Below are 14720 nucleotides of genomic sequence, written 5' to 3'. Positions count from 1 at the left end.
CGTGATCAATAGGAGAACAACATTTTAAGATCTAAAGCATGAGTAAATCCTTTTTGGAGTCAGTTGCTCCTAAAGAGCAAAGGCCTTTTCTCTAAACTCACTAATTTGCCCTACCTTACAGAGAACCCATTTATTGTTTCTGCACTAACAGCAGTCTAAAAAGCAAATGCTTTGCTTCTACAAAATATTGTGTAAAAGGGAATGACAGTTTTTGTCAAGTGCTCTGAAATACATCTATAGATCTAACAACTTGCATGTCAGTCCCAGCCGATTTAAAGGGTTTGCTAAAGTTCACACTGTTCTCCAGGGACTGCTAAAAGTAATTCTGGGAAATGTAGAAAATTACAAGCTGGAAGCAAAAGATGAGATGATGGGGCACAGTAAGGCTAAGTGGATACAACAAGAGGTATATTTCTTGACACTGGAAAAAAATAAACCCACTGAACAACAACTGATTTTTAAATATTCTTAAAACAAACACGCACGATTACAGTCTCTTTACCACCAGGGGAGATTCATTCACCAGGACACATGACTAATACTGTATGAGACGTGTTTTCCCTAAACAGTGTGACTCAGACTAATCTGCTATCAACAAACGGGGTGCTGAACTAGCTAAAAAAGAAAGCCCCCTCTAACTCTTTCTGGGACCCCGAGACGCAAGCTTATTAAAACAGATAGCTACTTAGTGGTATTTTGGGAATCCTTCACCAGTAGGCCTGTGACGCATTAAATGACTCGTGATGCACTCCAAACCCATGGAGTGTGTCATCTCAGACTCTGTTAGCAGGTGTTTGGTCTTGTCAGTGTTAATTATACTTGAACTTGTGAATGATCAGCTCACTCTTAGCGTTCATGCTTTTGGTATGACAGTCAGTATTAAGACCATGAGTGATCCTGTGTTGTGTTAAGTCATGGTATCAAACACCTGATATTTGGCATCTCATTTCTTTTTAATTAACTACACACCCATACACACCATATTTCTAAAATGCAGCAACACATCCTCCATGGCTGAGCTGGGGTGTTTTTTTTGAAAATCAATAACCCTCCCAAAAATAAAAACCACCGAACCAGCGTTCCTCCAGACAGTTTTGAGATAGCATTAAGCAGCAGGGAATCCTTCAACCTTTTAGAGTCTGGGGAAAGCATTAGGAATTCATAGTTTCACTCCAGGATCCCAGCTCAATAAACCCTATTACTACCACTATCCCATGGACACACATCAGAAGAGCTGGAGCCTATTTGGTCTAAAATTATAGTATAAACAGATATTCTACATAGAAAAAAAAAACAAATGGTCTGCTATATAAATTCTCTTAATAGGGAGGGAAGCACTTTTCAAAACTACTGACAGTGTGATGAATTTAATGTGGTTATACATGCTGAATCACCATTTCAGATTGTCAGCAGTGGGTTTTGATGATAGCAAGTTCTAGTGGCAGTTTTTTTTTGGTCGAATGTTACTCATGTCAATGGATACCCGTTGACCTGTCAAAAGTGAGATATGATATTTTGTTTTAGGGTCGATGTGTAGACTGTTCCCAGCTCAGCAGCAGGATTCAGTGATGCGATACAAATGCTAACTCACCAAAAAGAGTCTGTGTATTTACAGTGAACAAACTCACAGCATGCTGCAACAGATTAAAGTCTTGGAAATGTTTTTAACTCAGGAATGAAACATGATATTCATTGTCTTGCTGTGAGACCTCAGTGTGTGGATAACACCTAAATGTATCACATTACTTATTACAAGCAACAAAATGTTTTTTATTCAACTGTCAAGATCACTTGATTATATCAAAATGTGTAACAATAGTCACTTAAAGAGGTGGTATTATGCTATTTGGCTTTTCCCTCTCCTTTGAGTTATATTTTGTGCATGTAACAGGTTTGCAAAGTGAAAAAGCCCAAAGGGAGTTCCCATCTCCCACAGAAAGCTCTGCTCTGAACCGCTTGAAAACAGCTCGTTTGTAGTCCAGCCCTTCACTTGAGACGTCACAATGAAAACGCGTCATAAAGCTTGCCAAGCGGCTACGGGTTCAGGCACGCCCTCAAACCAAGCTAGTCTGAGCGGAGGCCCTTTGGCTCGACTGGCCTTTGTTTGGTTTTCCAATGTAGAAATGTTGTACCTGTACCTGCTTCCACGTACTTTTTTTCGCATCACCTCACCTCCATCGAGGTTCCAAGCGAGCTGAGGGAAACTAAAATGTAACGTGAAAACATGACAGACTGCTGATTGATCAGAAAGAATCGGCACTACTCACTGCATCATCATTTCTGCACCAGACAGAGGCCAGCAACAGAAAGTTTTATATTTTACAGTTTTCGTATGGAATTTCATCACTAAATCCACTTCTGAGAAGTTTTGAGGTGAGAAATCAGCTGTGTAGATTTCGAATATTGACAGTTTTAGAGAAGTGATGGCGGAACAAAAATGTGCTTGAATATTTTCGGAGTTGAGGAGCTCAGCAAGTGGCTGCGGGGGAACCCTGTACCAACCCGCGGGAGGAGCGTGTGAATCCGGCCAGCCGCCCGCTCACAGAGCCCTCTGCTCACACAGACCGCTGCAGCAACAACGGCAGAGGAAAACACAGCTGGAAGGTTTTCATACCGCTTATCTGTCTTTACATTCTGAGTAATGTTGAAACGTTTTAACTTAAAAAAGAGAAAGCTGTGTGGATCTCTGGTGTGTGTCGCATTGAACATTACGTCGCGGCAGTTGTGTGTGGTGTCGCTATGACGACCAGCTACGTACTATCTCTGGGTACTATCTGCAATGGAAAACGAAGCAGGGCCGAGGAGTCTCGAGTCTGTCGATTTGCGCTATGGTAGCGTTTTTCGGCAAGGCAGCATAGGATCATCAGAACACCGGCAACAGTTCAACGTTTAGTCCTAAAAGACGATGCAACTCTGACTCTGTTTGGACCTGGAAATTCACAATCACAACCTGTAAGGTTGTTAAAGTTATAACTATAATGCTAATGTTACACCTGATGTGAAAGCTACTGAGCAAACGTTCAAATTGTTTAAATGTTTAAATTGTTTGTTCAAATTTTTATGTAAAATTGAGTTGAAATATGATGATTTTTGTAGTGGTTTATGGTAAGATGTGGAACAATGATGTTGTGTGGTTGTGGACTTACCATCTGGTAGGTTACGGTCGCAGTCTGAAGCGGCTTTGATTTGTATCACACTACCTTCAGAGCCCTTTTATTTTTGGGGGGGTGGTATTTAAATTTATTTAAATATATTAGTGGTGCATGTATGAATAAAAGATTTTGAAACATTATTTATTTGGGGGGGGTTATCCCTAACACTAAAATTAGTATACTAGCATATTATAAAAACAACCTTCATTAATTATATTGGTGGAGGAGCAGTGATGCTAAAAAGTACTGAGTGGACCATGGTGAGATAGAAAACACCACATGATTGTAAATGCCTATTATAATATTCCATTTATAAGAAATCATACTCAAAATGTTTTCTCATTTTCTTTCCCTTCTCTCAGTGTCTGCATCCTGTCTTAGCTTATGAGCTTATTTTCCACTCAACAATTCAGGTTTATTTACCCACATTAATATCTCATAGTGGCTGAATGCAACATATTGGTGAACACTCAATTCCTACTGGACATGTTTACTCTAATTACATAATTACTTTGTACAAATTCACATACACACATACAGTACACATCATCAGAGTTCCTGTATGTGAGAACTGTTTGAAAAAATAAAAACATTCACTTACTAAAACTTCAATCATCCATCAATCATTTTGAATTGCCCGCCCAGGACTTCCGTGGACTATCTGCGGTCTCCATGAACCACGTGACGATGTAGCATTTGGACCCCCGCTGACGCGACTCTCTCTTTAAAGGGCTCTGACTACCTTGTTTCTTACGACCCGCCCTTCTCTGCTTATGATTGGCTAGTAGTCCTTACCTGGGAACTGCGCATGTGCAACTCTCAACAAAAGATTTTGTACAAGATGCATCACTCTGTAGCTCAAGAGCAGAGCGTACAACACATAGGGTGAAAAGAGGAGCTGCAGCAAACCATGTAAACCTGTTCTGGTACAACCCTTAATTAAGATTTTGAACCTGAAAATGAGCATAATACCACCTCTTTAAAAAGACGATCAGCTACCGTTACAGGATACGCAACACTATTACACTGATTGATGTCAGAATAAAACCTTGCTTATTAATTCAGGCACATAATCGACTTAGTAATACCATTCAATACCTTTGACATCACATTACGTATACCTGCTATCCTCCAACGGTGCTTTTGGATCCTGAGTCAAGAGATCAGAAGCTATGCTCTTTGTTAAAACATGCAGTGTAGCCTTTTGGGTTTTATGTATAAGGCCACAGTCCAATGGTTGGAAGAGCAGTGAAATAAAAAGAGAAATCAATTGAGTAAAAAGACCAGTGGTCTAAAACAAAAAAATAAGACAAGTTAAAATAAGTTTAAAATGTTCAACAATAAATCAGCTAGAAAATTTTCTGGTATATTTGCAGTTACAACAGGGTTCAAGCTGTGTTTTCAAGACAAACTGGTTGAAAATCTTTCATGTTAAGGCAAACAGTGTACTTTGTAAAAATTTGGAAAATTGTTTTATTGAATAAAAAATATGTCTTCCCATTTTATAAAAAGTTGTTTTCAAAGTTATCGGATTTTGCTCATATCCTTGCTTAGTTAATCTTCACACACACATCTTCCAATATTTCATAGTTACTTTAGGTGATAGACTATAAGAGCATGAAAAACAAAATTCAGTAACTCACATGTTGCTTATTAGAGATCAAAGTAAAGCAGCGATCTCTCCCTTATCGCATTCTGTAGGATGTTTCAACCAGTTTCCATTTACCATCATTATAATGGTCTCTAAGTCTCAAAATACTGTTCTGTCAAAGTAATGCATCTTGTCTCATCCGCATCGATGAATAGTGAAAAGGTGATCCATGTATCTGCACTAATAAATGTTGGGCTAAGATAGCTCGACTCTTATTTTAAAAGCTAGCCAAAATAGAAACGTTGACTCAACCGACAAGACCGTATTTAATCTTCCCCTGCCATGTATGGCTCAACATGACGCCTTTAATCCTAAAACATCCATATTCTCTATTTTTAGGGACTAGGGCAGCCCATAACACCAAATGACTAATAGCCGCCTCTTATTTACAAAATGTACTATAACTGTCTAGATTTTCTCAGCACAGAACATCATGCATTATTTATTTCAATATTTTTATAGCCTCATGTTTTCCTGTGATTTTCTAGTCAGTATTTATAGGTTTTCACATTTGGTTTTTTAATGCTGTTTGATCAGGGCTCCTGCTCCTCCTCCTCCTGCTACTCTGTGTGTGTGTGTGGGGGGGTCTTATCATGAGGCAGTGTGCACAGCTCATGTGCCATGACCGTGGTGCTGAAATGGCCGCACAAACCCGCAAAGTTACAGACTTTTATATGCCTCAACAGAAGGGAAAGCACAGATGAAACATGGTTACATTGCACTTATACCAGTAAGCAATGCCAATGAGTCGGCATGAGCAACACCATGGCTCTGGCTCACCTAAACTGAATGCCGCAATTTAGTAATGTTATTAGTTACACCTGCATTTAACAAGTCAAAATGTCCTACTGTGAGAAAGATCTATTAGCTAGGTTTACTTGCATACCCAATAATCCAATCATAATGAGATTAAAGTGGTAATGTGACTGAGGTGGAGCCAATGTAAACAACATATTTTGATTCTCTTATTGCAATTATTCCCTTAGTCAGAATAAGCTTAAGCTATGTGCAATTTTAGTTGCATTATTTAAGGGCACTTCAGTCATGTAAACATCTTAATCCATCTATGACTCTATTGGAGTTTAACAGCATTTTGCAACACATGGCATTCCAACTGCTTGATAGCACGCGCCAAAGATGTCAGCTAGTGAAACACTTGAGTCTGCTCTTTCATCAGACTTCATTCTGATTATTAGCTGTAATCTGATAATACACATGGAAACAATCAACAAATACAATCTAATTTGCAGTCTTTTCATTTGCACCTCCCAGAATTATATTCCAACATTTCACAGCCTTTTTCTAACAGTTCAGTGCATTTCTGCACAGACCAATTTATGTAACCCCATGCACACGCAAAGAAAGCTTTATTAGTTGCCTCTTCTATCCATTATTTCTTAATTCCACTGCAAATACCCGGAGCATATAATACATTAAAGCAACTCACTCTTGGAAACATTTGGCTTGTATGTTGAATTTTTTACCCCCTCTAACAAAATATCCCTGCAGTCCTTTCTGCCCTGTGTCTTTACCTCTGAGCGCATTTGTCGAGGTTTAACACTTAAAGCAATGTGGAAAAATGAGGCCCGCCATGTTTGTCTCATAGTTCATTGACTGTTGCCCATGGCTGGGAAAGCAGTCTGCCAGCAGTAACTGGGAAATCATTTGGAGGCACTATTACTAATGCAGGGGAAATACAAGCACAATGACATGCAAACCTCCAAGAGCAAAATTAGAAGGCGGAGTTGTGTGGCTGTTGCGTGTGTGTGTGTGTGTGCGTGTGTGAGTGAGTCTGTCCTTGTCTCTCATTATCCCTAGATTGAGACAAATAGAGGGGGACCTGCCCTTCGATCTAAACCTGCACACCATTTACCCCTGACATCGCACCTGAATGTGTGTGTGTGTGTGCGTGCGTGCTCGCTCATGTTTCATTTAGCCTCGGAAGAGGTGTGTGTCTAACTGCAGACCGACTTGGCCATATCCTGATTGGTGTTACATTATGTGCTTGTGTGTGCAACCATGCCAACCTCAGAGTGTGTATGGTCAATCATGCTCTGTGTGTGTTGGCTGCAAATACATTGTGTGAAATGTATGCCCATAAGTGTCCATGTGTCAAGTTTGTGTGTCCGTGTGTGTGTGTCCGTGTGAGAAATTAAGCATTTGACACACTGGTGATTATGTGTGACATGTTTTTGTGCACAGGCACTCACTGAGTGCATTTGTCTTGTGTGTTTCAGTGTTGCCTATATTTAGACAGTGCCTCACACACTCAGTGACTCATTTATACACAAAAAAGTGTTGCCCTCACTTGATGACAAACCAGTCAAATAACAGATAAAAATTTAGAGGAGGAGGTTTCTGAAGTCAATGCAAAGATTTCAATTTCTCAGAAGTCATCTAGTACAAGGACCCAATCACGAGAAAAATGCTCTCCATAGCAGCTGCATCTTTTCTGCACTTTTCTGCACATTTCGCCCTTGGAAAATCAGCACTTAAAACTCCTGGTCATTGTTTCATTTGAAGTTTTAGCATGCACCGGAGTGAGCCACAGATGTTTCCAGTTTGTTGACACCAGTGAGTTGACCAGTGAACCAATTTGCAAAAAAAAGCAGCCCAGGGTCAGTAGGCCGACTCCCCTGCAAATGTTTTCACTTGGAGGGCTAATTTGGCCTGACCGAACTAGAACAGGTTTGCCCTCTTTCTGATTAAGTGCAGCATTTCTCAGAATGAACTAAAAAAGATCCTGCCAATTTCTCTGCTTGGTTCCCAGTCCTGGGGAGAAACAAACAAATAACATTCCTCTGTGCGCTTCAGTTTAACATGATTGATCTGAGGTCACAGGAAATGTTTTAAGGACACAAAATATTTGACCTTTGCATCTCAGATTTATGCTCGCTTGTACTTTCACTGATGTATGATGTGAATGTAATCCGCATATAATCTGATTGTGAGTGCCCTGAATTAAAATAGTGGATTGGTTCCTTAAATGTAAACTAACAAGCCAGTCAGTAATGAGATTTTCTCCAGACTGGTGAACTCACTTCATCCATCACCCAGCAGTAGGTCATGTTAGTTTATTTCATTCAGCAAGGTCACTCTCCCTGACAAGAGGACTGGGTGCCAAACCACTGGAGGTTTGATTAATTGTGAATCAACGAGCCATAAAGTCGCATGCTGCAAACTGGATACGATTGGGGGCGAAATGATATATCAAACTTCTCCTTGCTGGACCTTGCTTTGAGGGAGGTCTGGCTTACTAGGTTAAAAATACACTGGCCAACAGCAGGAAAAAAATGGAGTGACAGAAAAAAAAGGGAGAAAGCAAGGGGTAGAAATAAATTCAATAAAGATAAATGGAGATGCATGAAAGTGTGTTGAGAGGTATATGCTTGTAGTGTAGAGAAACAGCGAGGAGAGTCACAGATTGAGAAATATTTTAAGAGGATGGAGCAGTGAACAAAGAACAAAAATTTACTCCTGGGTGGAAATTGGGATACATGAAAAACTAGTTCATCCATAAAACCACCTAATCTCTGTCGCAGCCCTCTTTTTTAATGATCTTTCATTCCCATCTTTCTGATTTCTCATCTCCCAAGTTTGACTGTGTTGACAAAATGGACCTGCACATATGTGAATGCTGAAAAAGACTTAATTCCAACATCACCGACATTTAAGGTTCTGCCTCAGTAGTGGGACGGGGAGACACACACCCCCAAAGACAGTCTCTATTTAAGGGGAATTTCCAGCAGCTATCGGCGCGGCGGGGAAATCAAGTGCTCGACCACCGTTTGAAGTCATATCAGCTACACTTGTTCCCATCACCGTGGTATCACTCCCATCCACTCCTCCCTTCTATCCCCCACTAACCCGCTCTTCCTCATTTATCTCCCTTACGCCCCCAGAGATCCACGGCCTCTTCTCTACCTCTCTCTCTCCTCACATGTTACCACTCATGCGCTCCCCTCTCTTAATCAGCCTCCTTTGCACCCCCTCTCATCCCGGTCTGACCCAGAGATGCTCGAGGCACAAAGAGCTTTGCTTCCCCTTGTCATACCAGCAGACTTTTATCTCCTCTTTTCACACCATGTCTCCTTCCTCCCTTCTCCACCCCTAAACCTACATCAGTTTGAGAAGAAGTGCTCCTATCCTGCAAAAGTAGTAATACCACAGTGTAAAAATACTAAGACTAAAAATAAAGTATTACAGTATCACAAAAATGTGGACTACATTTGTCAGTTTTTTGATGCCTAGGGATGCCTTTACTTATTAGCAAACCCTTTATTCTATATTCTTCTCATTATGAACAAATTCCACTGAAAGACCAACCAACCAAGCTTTTGTCTGTTTCTCAGTGACTTCCCTACCTTGTTTTTGGAACTTTATCCCAGGCCGATTTGGTCATACTGAAGATGTAAATCTTTAAAAAACTGCTACAAAATTTAGAGTTTTATATTTTAAAAAGGGTTCAGTCATTTCTTAAAACAACTGGGCACGGTTTTTAGCTGATGTTATTCAAACAGGAGTAAATACCGTATTTGTTGAGGACTACCTTTCAGATGCACATTAACACATTTGGTGTGCTTACAACCTTTGTTTAAATCAGCTAATCTCATTGAGATCAAGATCTCTTTTTCTAAAAGAGACCTGAGTATAGCAGAAAAACAAACACAGCCAGACAGAGCAAAAGGACACGTAGCTTTGAACTTTGACACTAAATAGATTTGAAGATAAATGTTTATATTACATTTTTCAGTGGTGGTGGAGAGCACTGTCTTATACAATGGTCCAAAAACTTTGGGTGTGTAACGGGGTTGATATCTGCTATATGTAAATGCAGAAGCATTTTATTCACATCATTTTCAAACTCAAACCCTGGTGCACGCAAGATTCAGCATTTGATACCTTTCTCCACTCTTATTCGGGGTTGTTCTTTAATTTGTCCCCACGTATGTACATCAGGATTTGGCTACATGGGCAGTACTTGTTAGTAGAAGGTGGTGGTAGCTGGTTTTGGTCTTTATTAGATTTGTTAATCAAAGCGTTGGGAATATTACCAGCTTCGTAGTTAAACGTACTATGAAGTATGTTTAACTATGAACATAGTTATAAGCTGCATTTTAATTTTGCAGCTGGTCAAAGGTGGAGCGACTTTAACTGCTTTACGTACTGTTGGATAGTAAATTCATAACCATGTGTTATTATTTGTTGATTTTATGTTTTGTACAGAAAATCTTCATCTGACAAGTAACTGTAACACCAATTGTTATAAATGTATATCCCCACCCATCTCTTGCTACTCATGCCTCTCCCTCCCTCTCTACCTCTCTCATGTGCACACTCTCTCCCTTTCTCTCTCAGTGCGATGCTTGATGCTGCCGGAGATCACAGTTCTCTCTTCTGCTCCTCATCGGGAATCACACACTCCACCAAATAAGGACAAAGTAAGCCAAAAACATCAAGAAAAAAGCAAGAGGATTAAGATCACGATAAATGGATAAATGAAGAGGAGAAGTGACTGAGTGGAGGCAGGACAAGTAAGAAAAAAAAAAACTGGAAAACCTCCCTGAAGGAGAGAGAAGATTTCTAAAAATACAACCCTGCTTACTCCCTGCATCCTCTCTCCCCATTCTTTTTTTTGCAGTGTGCCCTCCTTCATTCAGTACCTGTTCTGTGGGATTAACATGACTTAAAATTCAATCAGCCTACAGCCTGATGGAAGAGTGACAGAGGAGGCAGACAGAGCGCTGCAGCTGTCGAGACCAAGCGAGAGGACGGCCAGCGGGAGGAGAGAGAAAGAGAGAAGGGAGATAGACGGCGAGAGGTAGAGACAGAGAGGAGAGAGAGTGGGGAGAGAGAGATGGGTGTTTTTCCACGGAGCTGAGACAGAGAGAGCGCCGCGGAGAAAGAGAGATGTGACAGTTACAGGAGTCGCGGTGGAATGATCCGGAAAACAAGGTTAGTAATTCCACCTTTTTTGTGAGGGCCGATAGATAGATAAGGATGAAAGGACCAGAAGACTTAAAAAATGGATAAAAAGGACACTAAGTAGCTTTATCATGCTTTTGAAGTAGCAAAGTGAACACCGGAGGAAAAGAGGGGAAAAAATAAAAAATAAAGAAAAAAAATGAATCAAGGATTTTGAATTGAATTCAGGAAGAGAAAAAAAAAGCCGGCAGTGAGGCTGCATATATGAAGCTGCTGCACTAATGTACATACACACACTGTGGGAACAGTCACACAAAGACACGCACAATACACAGAGTGAGTGCACAGCTTTAGAGCAAGATAACGAGGTTGTCTTCTTATAGGTGTCGGCTTTTGGAGTTTGACTGACGGGCCAGCCTGAAAGTATGTGTGTGTTTGTGTGAATGGGGTGGGGGTGGGGGCGGACCTTCGAACTGTCTGACATTCATGGTGCTGATCAATAGCCCAGTTGTTTCATTAGACTGTGCGCGCGCGTGCGCGTGTGTGTGTGTCTGGAAGAGAGAGTGAGAGAGAGATTTAGAGGCTGTGTGTGAAGAGTACAAGAGTATCTCGGCATGACTACTTAGTGGACGTGTGCGAGGTGGTGGCGACAGTGGTGGTGCTGTGTGTGCAAGTATTTGTGAATGTGTGCTGCATGACTGTGTGTACATTCTTGTGTGCTTCCCAGTGTGTTTCTGTGTGTGAGCAAGAACAAACCAATGCAGCTTGCTGAGAGGCGTAAAGAGGGTCTCCGAACTATTGATTCTCTTTGACAGACAGGTGGGGTGGGTGGTGGAGAGAGAGAGAAAAAAAAGGAGGAGTGGCAAGGTGGGGAGGGGGATTTAAAGAGGCCTTAAGGGAGGAGTGATTGATCGACAGCAGGAGTCCTGAAAAGAGGGATGGATGTAGAGATCTGGGGGGGAAGAGGTGAAGGAAAAAAGGAGGATGACACAAAAAAGTGATAATGGACTCAGTCCAATGTTTATGCGACTACACATGCACACAGTAAAGAAGGCATTAATGGAACACATGCACACAGTTCATTCTTTTCACACTGTATGTTTCTCCTCTTTTGCAGGTTTCTAGCCATCCCTCCATCTTCCTCCCAAACCTCCTTTTGTGCACCTCCCTCCAAGGTCATCAATGAGCAACTAACTCAATGTGGGAGATCAAACACGGATCACGCTGTGTATAGTGTAGAGGGGCCCTGTGACACACCCTGGAAACCACTCCAGGAGGTGAGGGATGACAGACAGACGACAAGTAAACAACTGAATGCGTGAAAGACTGAAGCAATAGGAGACAATGCCAGAGAGGCAGATGAAAAAATAAGAAGCGAGGCGACGAGGCTGTATGAGTGAGGGGGGAGGGGGAAAAAGGATCGAGGAAGTGAGAGAAGGAGGGGAAGCAGGAGGGAGGAGAAGTGAAGATCCTCGCCAACTCCAGGATCATTATTCTCTGTCAATTGAACGGCTCCAGATACAGAGAGAGGTTGAACACAGCCATGAGAAAATCATATCAAAACGCCATCAATAGAATTTCAAGCAAAGCGGATTCGTGGATTTTTTTCTCAAACTGAGGAATACTACGCTGGGATTGAGCGAGTAATTCAGGATTTTCCAGGTTTTCTTCATCGATAGAAGCCTAAGAGGATATTGTGGGATTGGAATTTCTGCAACTCTCTGGTTTTCTGACACTGACCTACATCGCCTCCTTTTGATGTGTGTGGCGGCGTGTGTGTGAAGGGGAGTAGGACAGGTTTCAGCACAAACACCCCACCCCCCTGCTGGCCCAACACAAGGAGAAACACCTGGGGCGAGATCTGTGCTAAACAATCACACAAATACACACACACACACACACACTAACCTGGATAACATGTGGAGCTGATTCGGATTATAGAGCCGCACAGACGGAAAAGGTAAAGTCCATGCAGTTTCAAACACACATACGCGAAGACACACACACAGCATATATTGGCTCAGTAAAGGTGGATCCACGTTTGCATGATTAGCTTTCTTGTGCTGAATCATTGAGCACATCAATGCGGTGAGCACCAGCACTCACTGGACTGGGAACTTGGTGTTCTCTGTTCTCTCTCACACACACACACACACACACACTCAGGCCTATAAATAATGAACAGATGTGCATTCAGAACAACAAAAACATGAGAGGCAAATGTCAAGAGTTCACACAGAACACACACACACACACACACACACACACACACACACACACTCCAATCCCCCACATGGAACAGATGATTGTGTGTTTTCTTTTCCTTCTATTCTAATCCTTCTACACCTCTAAGTCCCAATTTCTTGCTCTACATACCCCTACCATACTGAGAATGCTGCTTACTCTCTCATCCTTTGTGTGTGCGTCGGCCAGCTGTCCTGTATCCGATTACTCACTAGGTGCGTCTCAGCTTGGCTTTCATCACCTTGCCTTTATGTAATCTCACCTGGCGTGTTGTGTGTGTGTGTGTGTGTATCATGGTAAGAGCGCGAGGATGCAGGGATGAAGAGTGTTTTGTGGTGGCAGCAGCAGCGAACAGTTCTAACCTCCCTTCGTTTGAGGCTTTTTACATAAGCTCAGTCTGAGCGCGCACACAGATTTGGCACACTGACACAGGAGATCAGACTGACTGAGTGGATATATGGGAGGATAAGAGGGCGATGAGAAAGAAATGGAGACAAGGAGGAGAGGGGAAGTACAAGAGGGAGGTAAAGGGATGCAGGGAGATGGAAAGAGGAGAAGGAGAGGGAGGGGTGACAAGAGGGAGGGGTGACAACAGTGATGGGCACTGAGGGCTACGAGAGGTCAGATGAAAGGATTGCAGTAAGTAGAGGAGAAGTGAGAAGCAGTGACTGACTCCTTCAAGACGATCTGACAAGGAAAAAAGAGACAGATGAATGGAATAAGTGGGAAAAGAAGTAGAACTGATGAGGAAAGAAAGTGAAATGATGATGGGCTCGTGGCAGCATAGAAAGAGAACAAAAGGGGGAGGACCAACAAGGAGCAGAGGATGATATAACAAATGATTGAGGAGTAAGACATTGCATAGAAGACAATAAAAGACCGAAGGATTGATTAAATCATAAGTGAGATAAACAAGATGATTTTAAAAAGTCTCGAAAGATTAGTGATAAGTCAATTAAAAAAGGGTTAGAAAGAGGCACATTCAGGCTAGAATGACACATTAATGGTGATTTACCATAGGGAGATAAAAATAGATAGATGAAGAAATAATTAGAAATGACAGATGGCCATCATTATGTAGCCTTCTACTGTTGTACCATTGGCTACAATTAGTCTTACATGACCCCAAAAAGTCTGTGGAAGATCACCAACACCAGTAATGAGCTATTTAAAGATATAACTACATGGGGAATGTGTTGTACCATGGGGCTTTTCCATGTAATAGACGTTCCAATTATGAGGCACAACTTGGGGAAAAGTGAAATTCTACCTTAGAGGAAAATAATTACCCTGGAAACAAAAGAGATTCACCACATGTGGAACTATTTTTATCAACATTAGGCTTTTTGAATAACAGACGGGGCTCATTCCTTGCTCTGTTGATCGTTTACAGCAGTTTTGACTCTTGCTTTGAACAGGGGCAGCGCTAATTTTGAAAAGATGAGTGAATCGTTTTAAAGTGTAACAAAAGAGGCCTTTTGATATTCATTAACCAAATCATAATTCTATTATTGGCTTTGCGCTACTGCCAGTGATAGTCACAAGAATACAGAGCAGGTAAGTGTCATATGGTTCAAACAGTGAAATAGAGGCAGAAACGTTTTTTTCTGAATTATCTTGTCAATGCTCTGTGTGTCTGTCATTCTGAGGATACAGTAAGAAAGATGCGAGAACAGATGGGATGCTCACGGTTAAAAGTAGGAGCCTTGCCAAAAAGAACAGACTAGAAAGAGGATGAAGCAATAGAG

General features: G+C 41.5%; 2 protein-coding genes across 6 annotated transcripts in view; one reads left to right on the top strand and one right to left on the bottom strand.

The window, feature by feature from the left end:
* The window catches only part of pcxb (pyruvate carboxylase b), a 326653-nt gene that overhangs the window by 74202 nt on the left and 237731 nt on the right, over nucleotides 1–14720 (bottom strand). The window lies entirely within an intron of this gene.
* Nucleotides 12507–14720, top strand: part of LOC123979756 (leucine-rich repeat and fibronectin type-III domain-containing protein 4) — a 35009-nt gene continuing 32795 nt past the window's right edge. Inside the window, exon 1 of the mRNA XM_046063783.1 lies at nucleotides 12507–12688. The gene's annotated coding sequence lies outside the window, so the exon portion shown is untranslated. The remainder of the gene's footprint in view (nucleotides 12689–14720) is intronic.

Source organism: Micropterus dolomieu, linkage group LG12 (assembly GCF_021292245.1).
Source record: "Micropterus dolomieu isolate WLL.071019.BEF.003 ecotype Adirondacks linkage group LG12, ASM2129224v1, whole genome shotgun sequence".
NCBI classification, from domain to species: domain Eukaryota; kingdom Metazoa; phylum Chordata; class Actinopteri; order Centrarchiformes; family Centrarchidae; genus Micropterus; species Micropterus dolomieu.
The sequence above is the reverse complement of the archived record's forward strand: the minus strand, read 5'-3'. Positions and strand labels throughout refer to the sequence as shown.